We start from the raw sequence: 11941 nt of genomic DNA on the forward strand, positions 1-11941 counted from the left end.
ATTATTTATTCATTTTTTGAGACAGAGTCTTGCTCTGTCACTCAGGCTAGAGTGCAATGGTGTGATCTTGACTCACTGCAACCTCCGCCTTCTGGGTTCAAGCAATTCTCATGCCTTGGCCTCCGGAGTAGCTGGTATTACAGGCATGCACCACCATGGCCAGCTAATTTTTGTATTTTTAGTAGAGACAGGGTCCCACTATGTTGCCCAAGCTGGTCTCAAACTCCTGGCCTCAAGTGATCTGCCTGCCTCAGCCTCCCACAGTGCTGGGATTACAGCTGTGAGTCACCACACCTGGCCTCTAAATCTATTTTTTAAGATGACTTTAGGTGGTGTGTGGCTCAGGCCTGTAATCCCAGCACTGTGGGAGGCCAAGGTGGGAGGATTGCTTGAGCCTAGAAGTTCGAGACCAGTTTGGGCAACACCGTGCCTCATCAGAAATGTGTTTTTGGTTAAAACAGTTCATGTATGATTTTGATGGAAGGCAGATCCAAGTCCTTGTAAGGAGGGAACTGAGACCAGTATCTGCAGCCCTCTAGCCCTGGACTCACCATTTCACACTCCAGGGCTCCCACTGTCTTCCGGCATTTGCTTCCTAAACTACAACCCAGTCAGCTCCACTGCTCACTTCTTGGACCTTGTTGTCCAGCCCCTTAGAAAACAGTTGAAACAACCGTTGGGCTCTGAGCAGCATGGCCCTTTTATTTCGGTTAGATGCTGGTGAGAGCTGCTACCTGCAGCATTCCTGACCATGTTTATACTGGAGCAATCGCTCCCCTCCCCTCCCTCCTCTCTCTCTCTCTCTCTCTCTCTTTCTTTCTTTTCTCTCCTTCCTTCCTCCCTCCCTCCCTCCCTCCCTTCCTTCTTTTTTTCTTTCTTTCTTTCACCGGAGTCCAGTCTGTTGCCCAGGCTGGAGTGCAATGGTGCGATCTCGGGTCACTGCAACCTCCGCCTCCAGGGTTCAAGAAATTCTTCTGCCTTAGGATCCTTAGCATCCAGGACTACAGGCACCCACTACCACACCTGACTAATTCTTTTGTATTTTTAGTAGAGATGGGGTTTCACTATGTTGGCCAGGCTGGTCTCGAATTCCCGACCTCAGGTGATCTGCCCGCCTCAGCCTCCCAAATTGTTGGGATTACAGGTGTGAGCCACTGTGCCCGGCCTCCTACAGCAGTATTTCGACTACTACCATAAAATATATGCCATACTGTGCTTTTTAGTTGCATGAAAAGTGTAGCAAAATGGGTACCATAATTTCAAATAAAGGTTACAATCCTGGGAGTATGAATGGCTTTATTTTCTCTTCCTGGCATCACAGGGTCTTCAGGATTTGGGGGTTTTGTTTTGATCTTATGTCCCCCAGTATCTTGTGCCTGTAGTAAAATACGGGAATTCTGGCACCCCTGATTGTGCTTTCACACATAAAGCTCAAAGAAACTAAACCACCTCATGATGTCCTTCTCTGTGCAGACTACGCCATTCCAACACCAGAATTGAGATCCCAGATTGAAATGCTGGGAGATCCACTCTTCAGGGAGCAAGGGGGAAAGGAGAAAATGGAACGGTGGTTCACCTTCACGCCAATGAGCATTTGTGTTGGAAGAGCATTAAAGCGTGGCTGTTTGGAGCAAGTTAGACGGAATTAGGGTGCTGACATTTGAAGCTATACATTGGCATGATCCAAATTCCTTTTCTTAGTATTCTTGTCATATTGGCAGGATTCGGATTTGGGAAATGGAAATGACAACTAGTAAAAGGCCTCGGATCTTCTAAATGGGATAAGAGATGCTGGCTTGTTCATTGGTCGATTTATAGTATATATTATTCATATTATATATTAATATATAGATATAAATACACATTACATGCATGCACACACACACACATATGTGAAATTGTGGGTATGTGTATCTGTGTAAATAAAAGACGTGCAGCCCTGGATGGATTTAGAGGGACAGTGCAACTCTGATGAGCCCAAGCTGAGTCACAGCTGAAGACTGGGAAGGCACACTGGAAATATTGTATTTCTATCTCTGAGATAAAATTTCTAAGGCCCAGAGAAGTTTTCCTCACCCTAGGACTAGAACTCAGATATTTTATTTTATTTTATTTTATTTTTTGAGACAGAGTTTTGCTCTCGTTGCCCAGGCTGGAGTGGAATGGCGCGATCTCAGCTCACTGCAACCTCCGCCTCCAGGGTTCAAGCAGTTTTCCTGCCTCAGCCTCCCGGGTAGCTGTGATTACAGGAGTGAGCCACCACACCCAGCTAATTTTTGTATTTTTAAGAGATACAGGTTTTCTTCATGTCAGCCAGGCTGGTCTCAAACTCCTAACCTCAGGTGATCTACCGACCTTGGCCTCCCAAAGTACTGGGATTACAGGTGTGAACCACTGTGCCCAGCTGAACCCAGATTTTTTTTTTTTTTTTTTGAGGCGGAGTCTCGCTCTGTCGACCAGGCTGGAGTGCAGTGGCGCAATCTTGGCTCACTACAAGCTCTGCCTCCCAAGTTCATGCCATTCTCCTGTCTCAGCCTCCTGAGTAGCTGGGACTACAGGCACCCGCCACCATGCCCAGCTAATTTTTTGTATTTTTAGTAGAGTTGGAGTTTCACTGTGTTAGCCAGGATGGTCTTGATCTCCTGACCTCATGATCCACCCGCCTCAGCCTCCCAAAGTTGCTGGGATTACAGGCATGAGCCACCGCGCCCAGCCCTGAACCCAGATATTTTAACTCTGTCTAGTGTTCTAACTTGACTACACTCCTTGAATTAAATTGACTCTGAATCTAGGAAGAAAGAAAATTGTCACATATAAGTATTTGTTTCTTAGTTCATGAATTTTTATTTTTTTATTATTTATTTATTTAATTTTTGATTTTTGAGATGGAGTCTCGCTGTATCACCCGGCTGGAGTGCAGTGCCCTGATCTCGGCTCACTGAAACCTCCGCCTTCCAGGCCCAAGCAATTCCCCTCCCTCAGCCTCCCGAGTAGCTGGGACTAGAGGCACGCACCACCACACCTGGCTAATTTTTTATATTTTAGTAAAGATGGGGTTTTACCATGTTAACCAGGATGGTCTCAATCTCCCAACCTTGTGATCTGCCCACCTCGACCTCCCAAAGTGCTGGGATTACAGGTGTGAGCCACCGTGCCCAGCCTGTTTGTTTATTTTTTTGAGATGGAGTCTTGCTCTGTCACCTAGGCTGGAGTGCAGTGGCACTATCTTGGCTCACTGCAACCTCTGCCTCCCAGGTTCAAGTGATTCTCCCACCTCAGTCTCCTGAGTAGTAGCTGGGATTACAGCCGCCTGCCACCAAGTCCAGCTAATTTTTGTGTTTTTAATAGAGACGAGCTTTCACCATGTTGACTAGGCTGGTCTCAAAGTCCTGACATCAGGTGATTCACCCACCTCGGCCTCCCAAAGTGCTGGGATTACAGGCATAAGCCATTGTGCCCAGCCACAGTTTATGAGTTTTTAATATTGGTTATCCTCTAGCATGTCCAGGTCATCCTGGTTTTCTTGGTTTTAGCATTAAAAGTCCCATGCCCTGGGAACCGCCTCTGTCCAGGCCAACTGGGATGGTTAGTCATCTTATTATCTTCCTGGGCTCTTAGACATTTTTAAAGTGTCTATCATCCTGGTTTCTTCAACAAGTCCATGGCGTGAAAACAAAAGTCGTCAAGGAGCAGTTCTAAATTAAAAGAACCTTAAGGGGCCAGGCGCGGTGGCTCAAGCCTGTAATCCCAGCACTTTGGGAGGCCGAGACGGGCGGATCATGAGGTCAGGAGATCGAGACCATCCTGGCTAAAATGGTGAAACCCCATCTCTACTAAAAAAATACAAAAAACTAGCCGGGTGTGGTGGCGGATGCCTGCAGTCCCAGCTACTCGGGAGGCTGAGGCAGGAGAATGGCATAAACCCGGGAGGCAGAGCTTGCAGTGAGCTGAGATCCGGCCACTGCACTCCAGCCTGGGCAACAGAGCGAGACTCCGTCTCAAAAAAAAAAAACAAAAAAAAAACCTTAAGAGCCTAACAACAACCAAAACACCCCAACCAACCAAATAAGCAAATCTTTACCGACTTCCTGCTGTCCAGGCACGGCGCTTGTGCTGGATCTAGAGAGACTCTTGCCTCCCGGAGCTCACTCTGTGCTTCACTGTGACTTTACAGGTTCAGTGAACCATTGTTTCCTTTCCTCAAGATCCACATCCCCCTCCATCTCGCGCGAGGAATCTTCTCTTTTATATAGTGGTACCACAGGGCACAGGGACTGCCCAAAGCCTTCGTGCCTGATAGCCTCACTCGTCATGGGACAAGGCTGAGTTATTTATTTATTTTTGAGACCAAGTCTCACTCTGTCACTCAGGCTGGAGTGCGGTGGTGCAATCTTGGCTCACTGCAACCTCCGCCTCCTGGGTTCAAGCGATTCTCCTTCTTGGCCTCCCAAGTAGCTGGATTACAAGCACCCACCACCACGCCCGGCTAATTTTTGTATTTTTAGTAGAGACAGGGTTTTACCATGTTGGCCAGGCTGGTCTCGAACTCCTGATCTCAGGTGATCCACTTGCGTCGGCCTCCCAAGGTACTGGGATTACAGGTGTGAGCCACTGTGCCCGGCTTTGTTTTTATTTTTTAACAGCTTCCCAAAGGATTAGAAGTGTGAGCCACCTCGCCAGACCCAACTGCCAACAATTCTTGGTATTCTTCCGCTTGTAGCTGCATCACTCCAATCCCTGCATATGTCACCACATGGCCATCTTCCCTCTGTATGTCTCTGTGTCTCCTGGTATAAAGATACCACTCAGATTGGATTAGGGACCCACTCTACTCCAGTACAACCTCATCTTAATTCACTACATCTGCAACGACCCTGTTTCCAAATAAGGTCACAGTCAGAGGTTCTGGGAAGGACATGAATTTTGGGGGACACTTTAATTCAGGTGTAGGAAAATGGCAACACAGTATTTCAAAACTCACTCAGGCCGGGCACAGTGGCTCACACGCCTGTAATACCAGCACACTGGGAGGCTGAGGCGGGCACATCACGAGGTCAGGAATCGAGACCACCCTGGCTAACACAGTGAAACCCTGTCTCTACTAAAAATACAAAAACAAAATTAGCTGGGCGTGGTGGCGGGCGCCTGTAGTCCCAGCTACTCAGGAGGGGGAGGCAGGAGAATGGCGTGAACCTGGGAGGCGGAGCTTGCAGTGAGCCAAGATCGCGCCACTGCACTCCAGCCTGGGTGACAGAGCGAGACTCTGTCTCAAAAAAACAAACAAACAAAACTCACTCAGTGAATATAATGTTTATGGAGGAAAACAAATGTACATTAAATAAAGACCAATTACAATAGCAAATAACGACGCCCAGCGCAGTGGCTCACAGCTGTAATCCCAGCACTTTGGGAGGCTGAGGCAAGTACAGCATTTGAGGTCAGGAGTTTGAGACTAGCCTGGCCAACATGGTGAAACACCATCTCCACTAAAAATACAAAAAAAAATTATCTGGTCATGGTGGTGTGCCTGTAATCTCAGCTACTTGGGAGGCCGAGGCAGGAGAACTGCTTGAACCTGGGAGGCGGAGGTTGCAGTGAGCTGAGATCATGCCACTGCCACTCCAGTCTGGGCAACAGAGTGAGACTGTGTCAAAAAAAAGCAAATAATGAAATGCCAAACATGAAAGAGTTTAATGTGGGCTGGAATAACTGGGTAAGTCTTCAGGAATAAGGTGAAACTTGGGTAGGTCATTGAAGGAAAGTGAGTGCAGGCATTTTGAGGTGGAGCACAGTGAGAGTAACACATGGAGGTGAGGATGATCAAGGGCCAAGTGGGTGAACAGGCTGGTGAAGACTGGTCTAGCACCAGAGGGAGAGAGATGCTTTTGCAACTGGCCCCACAGTCCCATAGACAGTTGTTTTTATTTATTTTTTATTTTTTTAATTTTTTATTTTTTTTTTTGAGACGGAGTCTCACGCTGTCGCCCAGGTTGGAGTGCAGTGGTGCGATCTCGGCTCACTGCAAGCTCCGCCTCCTGGGTTCACGCCATTCTCCTGCCTCAGCCTCCTGAGTAGCTGGGGCTACAGGCGCCCGCCACCGCGCCCGGCTAATTTTTTGTATTTTTAGTAGAGACGGGGTTTCACTGTGGTCTCAATCTCCTGACCAATCTCCTGATCTGCCCGCCTCGGCCTCCCAAAGTGCTGGGATTACAGGCGTGAGCCACCGCGCCCAGCCTTGTTTTTAGATAAACATAGAAATTGACCCTTTTGCCCTTAAAGCTTGAAACTTGTTTTTGTTTTATCTGAGTTCCTTCCTCAGGAAAGGACCTTCAGGAAGTATCAAAGAACTGAAACTCACCAGATCATCACACCAGATGTCTCCTTCCCCTCCCTAGCTCCTGTTTTCTTACACATTGTTACATTTTTTTCCCTGCTTATACATCAGTTGTTTTCTTAGTCAGAGACATGGATTTGAGACTGAGCTCCCATCTCCTCAGCTGCTGCACCCGATTAAAGCCTTCCTCCTTGGCAATGCTAGTTGTCTCAGTGATTGGCTTTCTGTGCGGTGAGCGGCAGAACCTAGACCAAATATCTGGTGTTTTGGTAACACTTTCAGACCAAGTTTGTCTCTTTTTTTGTTTATCTGTTTTTCGATGGAGTCTTGCTCTGTCACCCAGGCTGGCCTGCAATGGCATGATCTCTGCTCACTGCAACCTTTGCCTCCTCGGTTCAAGTCATTCTCCTGCCTCAGCCTCCCAAGTAGCTGGGATTACAGGTATGCACCACCATACCAGGCTAATTTTTTGTATTTTTAGTAGAGACAGGGTTTCACTATGTTAGCCAGGCTGGTCTTGAACTCCTGACCTCAGGTGATCTGCTCGCCTCGGCCTCCCAAATTGGTGGGATTACAGGCGTGAGCCACCATGCCTGGCCCAGACCAAGTATTTAGAAGAAGCAAACTGCATATCTATGTGTGGCTTCCCAAATCAAACTTGGTGTCTTGTCAATTTGGCCAGACCCAGTGCTAGGAGGATTTCTTCTTAGGGAACACTGTGTTGTAGACCAGGGGTGGTACTAATTTAGGTGAGTATACTTCCTTTTTGTTAATTTTAGATTGAGGGGGCACATGTGCAGGTTTGTCACATGAGTAGATTGCTTGATGCTGAGATTTCAGCTTCTAATGATCCCATCACCCTAGTAGAGAACATAGTACCCAATAAGGTACTTTTTCAACACTTGGCCCCTTCACTGCCTCCCCTTTTGGAATCCCCAGTATTTACCATTGCCATTTTTGTGTCCATGTGTACCAAATGTTTACCACTTACAAGGGAGAATATGCAGTATATGGTTTTCTCTTTCTGCAGAAATTCACTTAGGATAATGCCCTCCAGCTGTATTCATGGTGCTGCAAAGGACATGATTTTCTTCTTTTTTATGGCTGTACATTTATTTTCTTAGGCTCTTTTTTTTTTTTTTTTTTTGGAGACAGAGTTTTGCTTTTGTTGCCCAGGCTGGAGTGCAATGTCAGCTCACTGCAACCTCCGCCTCCCGGGTTCAAACAATTCTCCTGCTTCAGCCTCCTGAGTAGCTGGGATTACAGGCGTGTGCCACCACGCCTGGCTAATTTTTTTGTATTATTAGTAGAGACAGGATTTCACCATGGTGGCCTTGCTGCTCTTGAACTCCTGACCTCAGGTGATCTGCCTGCCTTGGCCTCCTAAAGTGCTGGGATTACAGGCATGAGCCACTGCACCTGGCCATTTTCTTAGTTTTATCCATGAACTTCTCTATTTCAAACAGGTTGGGAATTAGTATCTATGGAAGAGGATTCAACTATTCAGGCTTTCAAAATTGTCCCTGTATCCTGACAAAAATTCGAACCTGCATTTAGAGGCATAGAGACAGGTTATGTTTTTGTTTTGTTTTATTTTTGTTCTTAAACATTTGGGGTATCTAAGGCTGATTTCCGAGAAGTAAAAACATTTGGTAATGTGTCGCAGTATGTCACATCATAAAAGAAGAGCCTGCAATGCATTGTATCGGTTTTGTTTCTGCCTTCATTTTCCAGGGAGTAAATAAACCAAGACTTTTATACACATCACTAAATTTCTAATTATACCTTGGGAAAGTACCTTTGAGAGTACATAGTTATCTCTCCTTGTCTAAGACTAAAAGACATTGGTTTAGTCACTGATTTCATGAGATTTCTAAAGACTCTTTAAAGTAAATTTTAAAAATTACATAAGACACAGGGAATTTTTAAAATATTGTATTTTATGAGGTTGGGTCCAGTGGCATGCCTGTAATCCCAGCACTTTGGGATGCTGAGGTGGGTGGATCACCTCAGGTCAGGAGTTGGAGACCAGCTTGGCCAATGTGGTGAAACCCCATCTCTACTAAAAATATAAAAATTAGCCAGGCGTGGTGGCATGCACCTGTAATCCCAGCTACTTGGGAGGCTGAGGCAGGAGAATGGCTTGAACCCAGGAGGCAGAGGTTGCAGTGAGCCAAGATCATGCCACTGTACTCCAGCCTGGGTGACAGAGTGAGATTCTGTCTCAAAAATAAACAAATTAATAAAAATAATAAAAATAAAATACTGTATTTTAGGCCAGGCACGGTGGCTCATGCCTGTAATGCCAGTACTTTGGGAGGCCGAGACAGGCGGATCACTTGAGGTCAGGAGTTCAAAACCAGCCTGGCTGATATGACAAAACCCTCTCTCTACTAAAAATACAAAAATTGGTTAGGTGTGATGGCTCATGCCTGTAATCCCAGCACTTTGAGAGGCTGAGGCGGGTGGATCATGAGGTCAGGTGTTCAAGACCAGCCTGGCCAACATAGTGAAACCTCATCTCTACTAAAAATACAAAAAATTAGCTGGGCGTGGTGGCCTGTGCCTGTAATCCCAGCTACTCCGGAGGCTGAGGCAGGAGAATCGCTTGAACCTGGGAGGCGGAGGTTGCAGTGAGCTGAGATCATGCCACTGCACTCCAGCCTGAGCGACAGTGTGAGACTCTGTCTCCAAAAAAAAAAAAAAAAATAGCTGGGTGTGGTGGTGCATGCCTGTGGTCCCAGCTACATGAGAGGCTGAGGCATGAAAACTGCTTGAACCTGGAAGGGAGAGGTTGCAGTGAGCTGAGATCGTGCCACTGCACTTTAGCCTGGGAGACAGAGTGAGACTCTGTCTCAAAAAAAAGATATATTTTTTTTAACTTTAGTTTATTTTGGCCTGAGCCACATAATTTTCTGGATTTCTTTTTTTTTTTTCCTTTTTTTTTTTTGAGACGGAGTCTTACTCTGTCACCAGGCTGGAGCGCAGTGGTGTGTGATCTTGACTCACTGCAACCTCTTCCTCCCAGGTTCAAGCGACTCTCTGGCCTCAGCCTGCCAAGTAGCTGGGACTATAGGCACCCGCCACCACTCCCAGCTAATTTTTGTATTTTTAGTAGTGATGGAGTTTCACCATGTTGGCCAGGATGGTCTCGATCTCTTGACTTCGTGATCTGCCCACCTCGGCCTCCCAGAGTGCTGGAATTACTGGCGTGAGCCACCCTACCTGACCAATTCTCCGGATTTCTGAATAAAACTCTAATGTCCTAAACTAGGACACAATCTTTCATGTCTAATCTTAGACAAGTTTGAACTCTGATATGGTTCCTTTTCCTGTCCTCATTGCATAGTTTTTCTCCTGAATTTAGCAGTATATAGAAGTCTGATTTGTGGGAGGATAACAGCGTTTTCTTCCAGGTGCAGTGGCTCACGCCTGCAATCCCAGTATTTTGGGAGGCCAAGGTGGGCAGATCACCTGAGGTCTGGAGTTCAACAGCAGGCTGGTCAACATGGTAAAACCCCATCTCTACTAAAAATACAAAAATTGGCTGGGCGTGGTGGCACATACCTGTAATCCCAGCTACTTGGGAGTCTGAGGCAGGAGAATCACTTGAACCTGAGAGGCAGAGGTTTCAGTGAGCTAAGATTATGCCACTGCACTCCAGCATGGACGACAGAGTGACACACCATCTCAAAAAAAAAAAAAAAAAAAAAAAAGAATATATATCTTTCTGTAAGGCTTTTTGTACAATAGCAATGAAGTCAGCTTTGATGAGAATTTATTATTTGTTTATGTTAAAATATGAAACACTTCCCGAATTTGTGTGTCATCCTTGCACAGGAGCCATGCTAATCTTCTCTGTATCATTCCAATTATTTTTTTCTTTTTAGTATATTGCTGCCGAAGAGAGCATGTGATAACAATTTAATGTAATTCACCTAAATTATTCAATATTAAAATATCAAGGAATATCAGACCTTTCTTTTGTTTTTTAAGATGGCTTCAAGTATGGTGGTGCCTTCTTGTAGTCCCAGCTACTCGGGAGGCTGACATGGAAGGATCACTTGAGCCCGGGAGGCAGAAGTTGCAGTGAGCTGAGATCTCGCCACTGCACTGCAGCCTGGGTGACAGAGCCAGGCCTTATCTTAAAAAATAAAAAAAGGAAAAAAAAAAAAACAAACCAGCTGTCGGCTGGGCGCGGTGGCTCATTCCTGTAATCACAGCACTTTGGGAGGCCAAGGCGGGCGGGAGGATCACGAGGTCGGGGAGATCGAGACCATCTGGCTAACACGGTGAAACCCCGTCTCTACTAAAAATACAAAAACAAAATTAGCCGGGTGTTGTGGCGGGCGCCTGTAATCCCAGCTACTCGGGAGGCTGAGGCAGAATGGCATGAACCCGGGAGGCAGAGGTTGCAGTGAGCTGAGATCGCGCCACTGCACTCTAGCCTGGGCAACAGTGAGACGCCATCTCAAAACAAAACAAAACAGCTGTCATCCAGGCTGAGGTTGGTGTGCTGTGGTGAAATCATAGAGCTAACTGCATCCCACCCTCAAACTCCTGGCCTTGGCTGCACACGGTGGCTCACGCCTGTAATCCCAGTACTTTGGGAGGCCCAGGCAGGTGGATCACTTGAGGTCAGGAGTTCAAGACTAGTTTGGCGAACATGGTAAAACCCCATCTATACTAAAAATACAAAAACTTAGCCGGGTGTGGTGGCGGGAGCCTGTAATCCCAGCTACTTGGGAGGTTGAGGCAGGAGAATTGCTTGGACCTGGGAGGCGGAGCTTGCAGTGAGCCCAGATTGTGCTACATCACTCCAGCCTGGGCGACAGAGCGAGACTCCATCTCAAAAAATGAAAAACAAAACAAAACCAAACAAAAAAAGCCCTCCTGGGCTCAAGGCACCTTCTCATCTTAGGCCACAGATGTGTGCCACCATGCAAGGCTAATTTTTAAAAGTTTGTTTGTAAAATAGAGTTTATGTAGGGTGGAGGGTAGGGTTGATGTTGCTTTGTTGCTCAGCGTGGTCTCAAACTCCTGGCCTCAAGTGATCCTCCCACATCGGCCTCCCATCGGCTTGTCCTCATCACCCAGTGACCCCAAGACTTGCCTTCACTGAATATGATTGTATCTTCAAATGAGTTTCATTTCCTGTCGGTAGATAGATAGTTCCATCAGATATGTCACCATACTTACGAGATTAAGGGCATGGGTCTAATCTCTCAGCTGGACCGATTTAGTATGCCAAGTCTATAGCTACAGATCTGGTTGCTTTATATTGAATTTTTTTTTTTTGAGACAGAGTCTCACTCTGTCACCTAGGCTGCAGTGCAGTGGTGCGATCTCGGCTCACTACAGTCTCTGCCTCCTGGGTTCAAGCAGTTCTCTGCCTCAGCCTCCAGAGTTGCTGGGATTACAGGCGCCCACCACCATGCCCAGCTACTTTTTTGTAATTTTTTTTTTTTTTGAGACAGACTCTCGCTTTGTCGCCCAGGCTAGAGTGAAGTGGCATGATCTTGGCTTACTGCAAGCTCTGCCTCCAGGGTTCACGCCATTCTCCTGCCTCAGCCTCCCAAGTAGCTGGGACTACAGGCACCCGCCACC

The 11941-nt window shown here is 46.7% G+C and overlaps 1 pseudogene; it reads right to left on the reverse strand.

Annotated features, from left to right (window-relative positions):
- Positions 1 to 10129: 10129 nt before the first annotated feature.
- Positions 10130 to 10242, reverse strand: LOC112425419 (U6 spliceosomal RNA; annotated as a pseudogene).
- Between the last annotated feature and the right edge of the window lie 1699 nt (positions 10243 to 11941).

This window comes from Macaca nemestrina, chromosome 4, assembly GCF_043159975.1.
Source record: "Macaca nemestrina isolate mMacNem1 chromosome 4, mMacNem.hap1, whole genome shotgun sequence".
Lineage (NCBI taxonomy): Eukaryota > Metazoa > Chordata > Mammalia > Primates > Cercopithecidae > Macaca > Macaca nemestrina.